This window comes from Natator depressus, chromosome 2 (genome assembly GCF_965152275.1).
Source record: "Natator depressus isolate rNatDep1 chromosome 2, rNatDep2.hap1, whole genome shotgun sequence".
Classification (NCBI taxonomy): Eukaryota; Metazoa; Chordata; order Testudines; family Cheloniidae; genus Natator; species Natator depressus.
Window position 1 is genome coordinate 36165847 of NC_134235.1, and position 10600 is coordinate 36176446.

Below are 10600 nucleotides of genomic sequence, written 5' to 3' on the forward strand. Positions count from 1 at the left end.
GCTGATGGACCTTGATTTTTTGTTTAAAAGCTGACATCTGACGATAACACAGCCCCAGCTGGGAAGGAGGTGTGGAGACCAAGGAGATATGGGGGTGACGGTAAAAAGAGACAGGCATCAAATAAAGTGAGGACAAGGATTAGGAGCTAATATGTCTCCTTTTCCAATTTGCCTTGAACCTGATGTTCATAAACCCTCTAAATCACCCTCATTTTCCATAGTAACTGTCATCAGCAGGAGACGGAGCCAAAAAAAAAGCTGTCAGCTCAAGGTAAATTGTTCTGCAACTGATTCCAAGGTAATACGCAAGGCCCTGTCTATTCACAGATGTTCTACTGTTTTAACAATATTGGTAGAAGCCCTAGGGTGGATACAGTTACTCTGTATAACTGCTTATACAAGCATAGCTATTCCTGTAGGGGAAGGGGAATATGTGTTACTGGTATAAAGGTGCCTTTTTACCAGTATAACTGTGCCCACACGAGAGGTTATACTGGTAGATTATACTGGTTATGTCAGTTAAAAAGAAAAAAATGAAAACCCCAAAATAAATCATACTCTCTCAGAAATAGTTATACCTGTACAAAAATGGGGTGTAGCTTTGACAAAGTGGGAGTTTTCTGTAATATGACTCCTAGGCATGCCTCAGTTTCTCTGGTTTCCTTTCCTTTCCCCTTCCCTGATCTGCCCAGCCTACCACACCAGTCTGCCCACAACCCTATTCCCCAGCTCGAGATGGCAGCCAGCAACAGCCTCTCTTAGCCCCCTCTCCTGCAGCTGACTCGAATAATGAAAATATTATTTTGTGCAAAATGTATTGATTTATTGAGACAGTGATTAGAGGAAAAGAAGTTTGGTTAGCGTTCTCTGTTTGCATGAGGTAGACATGGACATTGCTTGCCAATAAAGTTACAAAGACTGCAGCCCCCAGCTGAGATATAAAAGCTCCATAACGTGTTACAGTACAAAAGCTTTACTGTAGGGACAGCAAAGATCTTAGTGACTTTTCACAGGCTTACACAGAATAAAACTGGGAACAGTGAATGTGTCCATCGTTTCAGAACTCTATTTTTCTCTGAACTTTCACCATGGCTGCAGGGCAGATAAAGCAAAATCTAAGACTGAGAAATTTCTCAGGTTTTGTCCGGATATTTTGAGGAATAGCTGCATGGTATAGCTCACAACTCCCTTCCACGCCTGCAACGCTTCTGGGAGGGACCATCTTGGTGAATAACTTCAGTGTACCTCACTGGTCTATTCTCTGCCTTTTTGAATAAGGCCATTCTCTGTCTCCTGCTTTCCTGCCTCAGTGTAATGTCATCCAGAGTCAGGACAGCCTAAAGGGGACATAGAAGGGATTACTATGCAGTTTGCTCCTGGAAGTGTCCCTTCTGATCGCATACAGGCACCTCCAAGATACACCAAAACTGCAAAGCCCAGACTGAGAACATAATTCCTGACCACCCCCAGACTGGGAACATAATTCCCAACTCAGCCTATGTCCCCACCTCCAATGCACAACAGCAAAGACAAAAATCCCAAAGCACATACCACTCAACTGGCTCCCCCAAGGATGGGAAGACTCTCAGGGAGGTAAAGTCAGCATTTTTAGCATGCATTTCTATCACAGCTTCCCTAGAATATGAACAATAATCACTTATTAATTTTTTCCTCTCTTCTAAATACTGACACAGCACCTGCACTGGCCAGACCCTCAAGGACAGGGCCTTTATCAGTGACTGACCGGCTGGCTAACTCATGATGAAATCTTCATGGACATCATCGCAAAGTCCAAAACAAAATACCCACCACCATCCAATTCCTCCTCATCCCTACCCCCCTCCCCCAAAACCCAAAAAAACCTCCGCAGTGGTGGAGGTAGTTGTTGAGGATGGAAAGGGAAACTGACAGGGAACTCTTCGGAGATTGCGGGAATGGCCAATGACATTGTGGGATTCAAAGCATTGCAGGTGCCAGAGACAGTATTGCTGTGGCCAAAGACCTCATCAAAGACAAGGGAGATGCAGAGGCAGCTCCTGAATACAACACACAGCCAAAATGCTGCACTATAATGTATGTTGCTGTTAGGGCAGCAGGCACTGCACTGTTGTAAACCAGGACCCAGTCAAGTTCTGCAGCTCCTGGGCAATACAGGATAGTGGGAGCACCAGCAACTCCTCCCTTCTGTACCCCACAGGAGAGCTCCCAGAGGCCATTCCCCTTGTTGGGCCAAGCTCAGGGCACTGAGAACAGTTGTACCTGCTGGCCCAGCTCTTTAGAAACCTCTATTGCCCTGGTAACTTTAAGCCTCACCATTCAACACCATAAGACCCATGAATAAGAAGAAGCAGAGGCAAGACGTAAAGCTTGCCTGTGACTTCAAACCATGCGTTGTGGTTGCATTTTAATGTTTTGACTATTGTTTTAATTAGAGGTTTCTTTGTAGTTGCTTGACAATACATTGTTTCATTATGGTTTCATTTATAGGTTTATTTTTTGTTTATTACGTAATAGATTAATAACAAAACCACTGAGAAATTCAAAGAAACATTCATAAGGGGTCAAGGCACTTAATACTGAAATTCATTAAGTTTTATATAACTCATACCATTTTACAAGAGTACTAGGCAAAGACATGAGGTAAATAAGGACTGTCACAACATTGCACCTCCATTGCCCATAAACACCATGAAACTGCTCACAATCCATCCAGACCTCCCTGCGGGTTAACAGCTGGATGTACAGCCGCACAGGTTTAGGCTTGAGACTCAAAGTAGGAGCAATAGGCATCCCTGACAATATTGTCCTGTCTGTTTCCATTTTCTCTTGGACATCTTGCTGGCTGCTCAAACCGCTGAGTAAGTGTCTGCGCCTCAGCCTCCCACTCATCACTAAGGCTCTCTCTCTTTCTCTCACAAACATTGTGCAAAGCACAACATGCTGCTATGATCTTGGGCACTTTTTTCCTGCTGCTTCCAACCTATTCCACAAACAGCACCACGTTCCTTACAAACGGCCAAATGCATGCTCCCCTGTCATTCTGCAACTACTGAGACAGTAGTTCAACAAGTGAATGGCTTCATTAGCCAGGGAAACAAGAGGACAAGCCGTGTCTTCCAGGATAATGAGCAGTGTCCACACCATGAAGGTCCATAGCATTCCTGGTGGCAAGGAGTCCTTTCAATACTAAGGTATACAGAGCGGAGTTCTGAAAGATCAGCCAGTATGTGTGACCTTAGATCTGCCCAGGGTGTTCTGTAAGCCCTTGGAGCACCATGGAGAAATGACCATCTCTGGTTATAAATTCTGATCCCTGATGGGGGAGGGAGGTTTGTGGGCAAATAATAGGTGCATGGGTCCCATCAATTATCCCAGTACAATGTTGGAAGTCCCTGTGTGCTAAGTCATCAATAACTTCCTGAACATTACTGAGCTTTATAACCCAATTCAGCAGCACCTTTTCCATGGCATCACACACCTGTATGACAATGGCCCCTCCCCATGCTGAATTGGTTAGCTATGAACCAGAAGCATTTGGGGGTGGCTGGTTTCCAGATGGGAAGGACAACCTGACTGATCACAGGTATGGGACAGCTCATATTGGTTCGCTGCTGCTGCAGCTTAGGGGTTAGTTCAGCAAATATCTCCAAAAAGGTTGCCTTTCCCATCCTGAAATTCTCTATCCACTGCTATTTGTTCCAGGTCTGCAGAATGTCCAGTCCACACTGGTTTCCCCAAGCCCAGAAACAGCCCTGCACAGCATGAAGCTGCTCCAGGAACCAGTTGCTTAGCATCCTCCTCTTCTTCTTCATTCTTGTCCTGCTTCTTCTGCCCCTGAATTTCCTACTACTGAGGAGCTGCTGCTGCCGCCACATCACGTGCTCAGTGGGTGGTGGGTGGAGTCCAAAGCCAAATTTATCCAGCATTGAGAGCTCTAAGACAGCCCAAACAGCTTCTGCACATTCATGGTTGCCAGCATAGCAGTGCAGAGCATTGTTGGGTCTGTGCTGGCTGACAGCAATTCAGAAATGGTGCTAGGCCACCCAAAACGGAAGGACAGAGGAAACATAGGTGTTCTGGGGTTAGTGCCACAAGTTAAAAAACGTGTGCCTGAAGTTAGATGTAATATGGATTTAGTCACCTCCATTACTGACCTACTTTTCAAAAGAAATGAGCACCCAACAGCTCCCATTGTCTCCACTGGAAGCTCTTGGATGCTCGGTCCTTTTGAAAAGCAAGCAACTTATTTAGGTGTCTAAATAGGGATTTTAGAGGCCTAACTTTAGGCCCCCCTTCATGAGAAGCCTAGCCTAGCACTTTACTTTGGACTTTGTCTGAGGGAAGCTCTGTTGTCAGGTTCTCGAATGCTGCAGTGAAGAGACCCAGAGAAGTATATAGATAGATTGTTACAGATTCATTGTGTGTGAAAATTTCCTTTAACAAAAACACTGTTTCCAGGGTTTATAAGAACACAAGATCTTTGCCCCCACTACACTGTAACTTTTCAGCACTCCCAGAAATAAAGTGGGCTTTTTTTTTTAAATTGTTAGGACGTTTTGGGCCTGATTCTCCTTTCATTTACACTAATGAGAGGTTCAGGTCATATGTCCTCATATTACACAGACAATACCCATCCTATTCCACAAGTTGTCCTATTTGTTTCAATGGGTCTGCTCATGGAGTAAGGTACTGTGCAATGGCAGTTTGGGGGCAAAATGTGGCCTTACATCACAGATTCAAGGATTCCTAGGCCAGCAGGGACCACTGTGATCATCTAGTCCAGGAGTGGGCAAACTATGGCCCGGGGGCCGCATCCGGCCCTTCAGCTGTTTTAATCTGGCCCTGGAGCCGGGGAATGGGGTCGGGAGCTTCCCCTGCTCCACGCGGCTCCCGGAAGTGGTGGCACATCCCCCCTCTGGCTCCTACGTGTATGGGCAGCCAGGGGGCTCTGCATGCTGCCTCCGCTCCAAGTGCCGCATCTGCAGCTCCCATTGGCCAGTGGGAGCTGCAGGGGTGGCACCTGCGGACGGGGCAGTGCACAGAGCTGCCTGGCTGCGCCTCCGCGTAGGAGCCAGAGTGGGGACATACCACTGGTTCCGGAAGCTGCTTGAGGCAAGCACCGCCTGGAGCCTCCACCCCTCACCCCCTCTCACGCCCCAGCCCTGATCCCCCTCCCACCTTCTAAACCCCTCCATCCCACCCTCCTGCACCCCAGAGCCCACACTCCCAGCTGCAGCCCTAACCTCCCCCCCTCACCTGCACACCTGCCCCAGCCTGGAACCCGCTCCCACACCCTGGACTCCTCATTTCTAGCCTCACCCCAGAACCCGCACCACCAGCTGGAGCCCTCACCCCCCTACCCGCACCCCAACTCCAAATTTCGTGAGCATTCATGGCCCACCATACAATTTCCATGCCCAGATGTGGCCCTCGGGCCAAAAAGTTTGCCCACCCCAGTCTAGTCTGACCTGCTGTATAACACATGTCTTGGAACTTCACCAAAATAATTCCCACAGCATATTTTTTAGAAAAAAAACATCCAATCTTGATTGAAAAATTGTCAGTGATGGAGAATCCACCAGAACCCTTGGTAAATTGTTCCATTGGTTAATTACCCTCACTGTTAAACATTTACACTTTATTTCCAGTCTGAATTTGTCAAGCATCAGCTTCCAGCCATTCAATTATGTTATACCTTTCTCTGCTAGACTGAGGAACCCATTATCAAAATATTTGTTCCCCATACAGGTACTTATCGACGTGTAATCAAGTTGCCCCTTCACCTTTTTATTAAACTAAGTAGATGGAGCTCCCTGACTCTATCACTATAAATGCATGCTTTCTAATCCTTTAATTTGCTCCTCTCTGAACCCTCTCCAAATGTTCAACATCCCTCTTGAATTGCAGACACCAGAACTTGACACACTATTCCAGGAGTGGTTTCATCATTTAGCTGTATTAAAAACACCTATTTGCTTGCACCCAGTTTACCAAGAGATCCAGATTACTCTGTATTAGTGACCTGTCCTCTTTATTATTTACAACTCCCCCAATTTTGGGGTTATCTGTAAACTTTATGTTTTCTTCCAAGTCATTAATAAAGATGTTATATAGCATAGGGCCAAGAACCAATCCTGTTGGGACCTTACTGGAAACACACCCATTTGATTATGAGGATTCTCTGTTTACAGTTACATTTTGAGACCTATCAATTAGCAAGTTTTTAGTCCATTTAACCTGTGATGTGGCATGTTCATTTTATATCATTCTAGTTCCACCCCCACAATCAAAATGTCATGTGGTACCAAGTCAAACAAACACTTTACAGAAGTCTAAGTACATTATATCAACCAAGCATGAAATCTCATTAAAAAAAGATAAATTAACTTGATAGGATTTATTTTCCATAAACCCATGCTGATTAGCATTAATTACATTGCCCTCCTTTAACTATTGAGTCCTGTAGCAGCCACTCCATTGTCTTGCCTGGGGTTGATATTAGATTGACAGGCCTATAATTATCTGGGTCATCCCAGTTACCCTTTTTAAATACCGGCACAACATTAGCTTTCTTCCAGTCTTCTGGAATTTCCTCAGTTTCCAAGATTTATTGAATAGCAATATTAATGTCCAGCAAGCTCATCAGCCAGCTCTTTTAAAACTCTTGGATGGATGTTATCGAGATCTGCTGATTTTAAGAGTCTAACTTCAGTAGCAACTGTTTAACATTCTCCTCAGATGCTAGTGAAATGGACAGATTGTTATATGATATGGCTATATCATCTGTTTTTCCCCTCTAATACAGAACAGAAATATTTACCGAACACTTCTACCTTTATCAGAAGTAAGTCATTGCAGTCAATGGTGTCATATCAGCGTAAGGGAGATCAGAATCAGGCCCCTTACTTTAAAATTGTTCACACTCGGCATTGCCCTGGGTATGCTAAGGTCCAAGCTAATTTCTGCCTTGAAAAAATTGAGTTTAAAATGGAAACACTGGCCAAACACAGCTACAGCATAGCAGCAACACATAGCACCAGCAGAGGGCCCATTCCTGCAAGGTGCTGAGCACCTTCAATTCCCATTCAACGGGTTGTATGCTCAGCAATCTACTTCACCATGGTGACTTCCACTTAGACCAGAATTAAAAAGAAAAGGGAAAAACCATCAGGAAAAATCCACCTTTGCATCCATTTTCCCAGAGCTGGATGGGTCCATCTCTGTGATTGTTCGTTCACTCACCCACACCAGACTGGCTGAACCATTATCCTGGGTCCTCCTCTCAGCATGTCTGGAGATAGACCTCATAGTTACGGCTATTTCATCCTTCAAACAGTCCTTTATGAGACACAAGAGACTACCAAAAAACCACACTCATCAAATAATATTACAGTAAACAATGTCTTCGCTATGCTGCAATAACAAAACTGGCAATGCTACATGGTAGCGTCCCAGGATGGATAATAAGTGCCAGTGTAGTAAACAGGACTCCCAGGTCCTTTCACCTACATAACTCTGTCTACATAGTTCTGCCTTGAGTTGTATTTGGCAGTGCTATGTGGTGTTCTCATTTAGGCAAGAAGCCTGACATGTATTTGTACAGCAGAGGAATCAACAGGGGCAAAAAAATGGTTTCTGGATACTTAATCTGTATCAGTTTATAATGTGTGCAGTGTTGTTGTAGCTGTTAGTCCCAGGAGATTAGAGAGACAAGGTGGGTGACGTAATATATTTTATTGGACCGATTTCTGTTGGAGAGAGAGACAAGCTTTCGAGCTTACCAACAGAAATTGGTCGAACAACAGATATTACCTCACGCACCTTGTCAGTTTAGAATGGTACTGTCAAGGTTCCTTCCCCACTCTGAACTCTAGGGTACAGATGTGTACCCTAGATGCTGCATGAAAAACCCCCTAAGCTTATTTTTACCAGCTTAGGTTAAAACTTCCCCAAGGTACAAACTATTTTACCTTTTGCCCCTGGACTTTATTGCTGCCACTACCAAGCGTCTAACAAATATATAACAGGGAAAGAGCCCGCTTGGAAACGTCTTTCCCCCCAAAATCCTCCCAAACCCTACACCCCCTTTCCTGGGGAAGGCTTGATAAAAATCCTCACCAATTTGCATAGGTGAACACAGACCCAAACCCTTGGATCTTAAGAACAATGAAAAGTAATCAGGTTCTTAAAAGAAGAATTTTAATTGAAGAAAAAGTAAAAGAATCACCTCTGTAAAATCAGGATGGTAAATACCTTACAGGGTAATCAGATGCAAAACTTAGAGAATCCCTCTAGGCAAAACCTTAAGTTACAAAAAGACACAAAACCAGGAATATTTATTCCATTCAGCACAACTTATTTTATCAGCCATTTAAACAAAACAGAATCTAACGCATATCTAACTAGATTGCTTATTAACCCTTTACAGGAGTTCTGACCTGCATTCCTGCTCTGGTCCTGGCAAAAACAACACACAGACAGAGAGAACCCTTTGTTCCACCCCCTCCCTCCAGCTTTGTCTCCTCATTGGTCATTTTGTCAGGTGCCAGCGAGGTTGTCTTAGCTCCTTAACCCTTTACAGGTGAAAGGGTTTTTCCTCTGGCCAGGAGGGATTTAAAGGTGTTTACCCTTCCCTTTATATTTATGACAGGTACATTATGATGATTTGCATGCTGACAATGGACTTGCTGCTGTATAATACGCGGAACTCAGAGAGACTCTGCCTCAAAGACCTTACCACTAACACAGACAGGAAAGAGCAGGGCTAGATGGATGAACAGTTGTGGGGGGGCGTTAAAATCTGTTTTAAAGCATTTTCATTCACTTTTTGTGGCAGTGCAGAAGATGGGAGTGTTTAGAGCAGTGGTTTTCAAAAAAATTTTCTGGCAACCCAGCTGAAGAAAATTGTTGATGCCCGCGACCCAACGGAGCTGGGGATGAGTAGTTTGAGGTGTGGGAGAGGCTCAGGGCTGGGGCAGAGGTTTGGGGTGCAGGCTTCAGGATGGGAATGAGGGGTTCAGGGTTTGGAGGGGCTCTGGGCTGGGGTTGGGAATGAGGGGTTGGGGTTGCAGGAGGGGGCTCAGGGCTGGGGCAGGGGATTGGGGCACGGGCTTACCTCAGGTGGCTCCCAGTCAGTGGCGCAGCCAGGGTTCAGAGGCAGGCTTCCCGCCTGTCCTGGCACAATGGATTGTGCTGCGCCCCAGAAGTGGCCAGCAGCCGGTCTGGTTCCCAGGCGGAGGCATGCAAGGGGCTCTGCGCGGCTCTTGCCCGCAGGCACCGTCCCCCCAGCTCCCACTGGCCAGGAGTGTGGAGCTGGTGCAGCAAGTGGAGCCCCGTCCCGTCCCCCCGAGCCTCCACCTAGGAGCCGGACCTGCTGCTGGCCCCTTCCAGGGCACAGCGCAGGGTTGGAACAGGTAGGGACTAGCCTGCCTTAGTCGGGCAGCACCGCTGATGGGACTTGTAACAGCCCAGTCGGAAGTGCTGACCAAAGCCGCTGCTGTGACCCAGTACCTTACATTCTGCAACCCAGTACTGGGTCACGACCCACAGTTTGAAAACCACTGGTTTAGAGGGGATATTAATGAGGAGAGGGTTTTTTCCAGGTGAACTAGGCTAGCCAGAGCATTGTGGCTCAGATTTTCAAACTGCTTAACCTGTCTGGATACTCAATTAAAATGGATGGGAATTGAGCATCCAAATCTTCAAATAGCTTTGAAAACTCTACCTTCCATGTGCAGGGGTGATATAGATAAAGGCACAGAGACAGCTTTGTGAGAAATGGTTGAACTGTTTTTCTGTCTCACACAAAAACAAATATTTACTGAAATGAATTCTGAGTATACGTTTTAAAATGAATTCTGAGTGGTCACAGTACCAGGAAGACTGTTAAACCACAGAGCCTCTCATAGGTTGTAATCCATATCAATTGTTCGTTTAACATGGGTAAAGCTGGCTAAAGGATTTCTAAACTCTCAAGCTGTCCAAAATGTAGAGCCCAGAGAACCAGTAAGGGGCATTATGCCAGAATTGCCAAATATTGCATTGACCATAATAAAATTGCACATTGAGTTTGTGATGGCCAGAGTCAGTGTTAAAAAAAAAAAAAAAGAGGATGGTCTGCGGCAGGGAGTGAGAGTCCTCCAGCCCTGAGGCCACAGTAGGGAGCAAGAGCTCCTCCAGTCCCGGAGCCAGAGCAAGGGTCCAGGCACTGGGGCTTCCCCTACCTCATCCCATTCGCCAGGCACTGCTGCCAGGGAGCGGGGTTGGGGTATGGGGGCTTTTCCCACCTGGCACTACTGCCGGGGAGAGGAGCGGGGTCCAGGGCTTCCCCTGCCACACCCTGGTGCTTGTCTGCTGGGGGCAGGGCACTCATTTTCTGGGGGGCCCCAGTTGGCCAGGGTCCCTGGGCATGGGCCCTGTGGGCCCATTGGCTAATCCTCCACTGCCTGCAATCCCACCCCTGTTCCATCCCTTCCCCTACAGCCCTGCCCCCAGTTCACCCACAGTCCCGCCCCATTCCACTCCTCCTCCCACACTGCAGCACCGCAACCTGTTGCCTCCTTTTGTGTCCCCCCACCACAGCTCCAAGACCAGAGAAGCT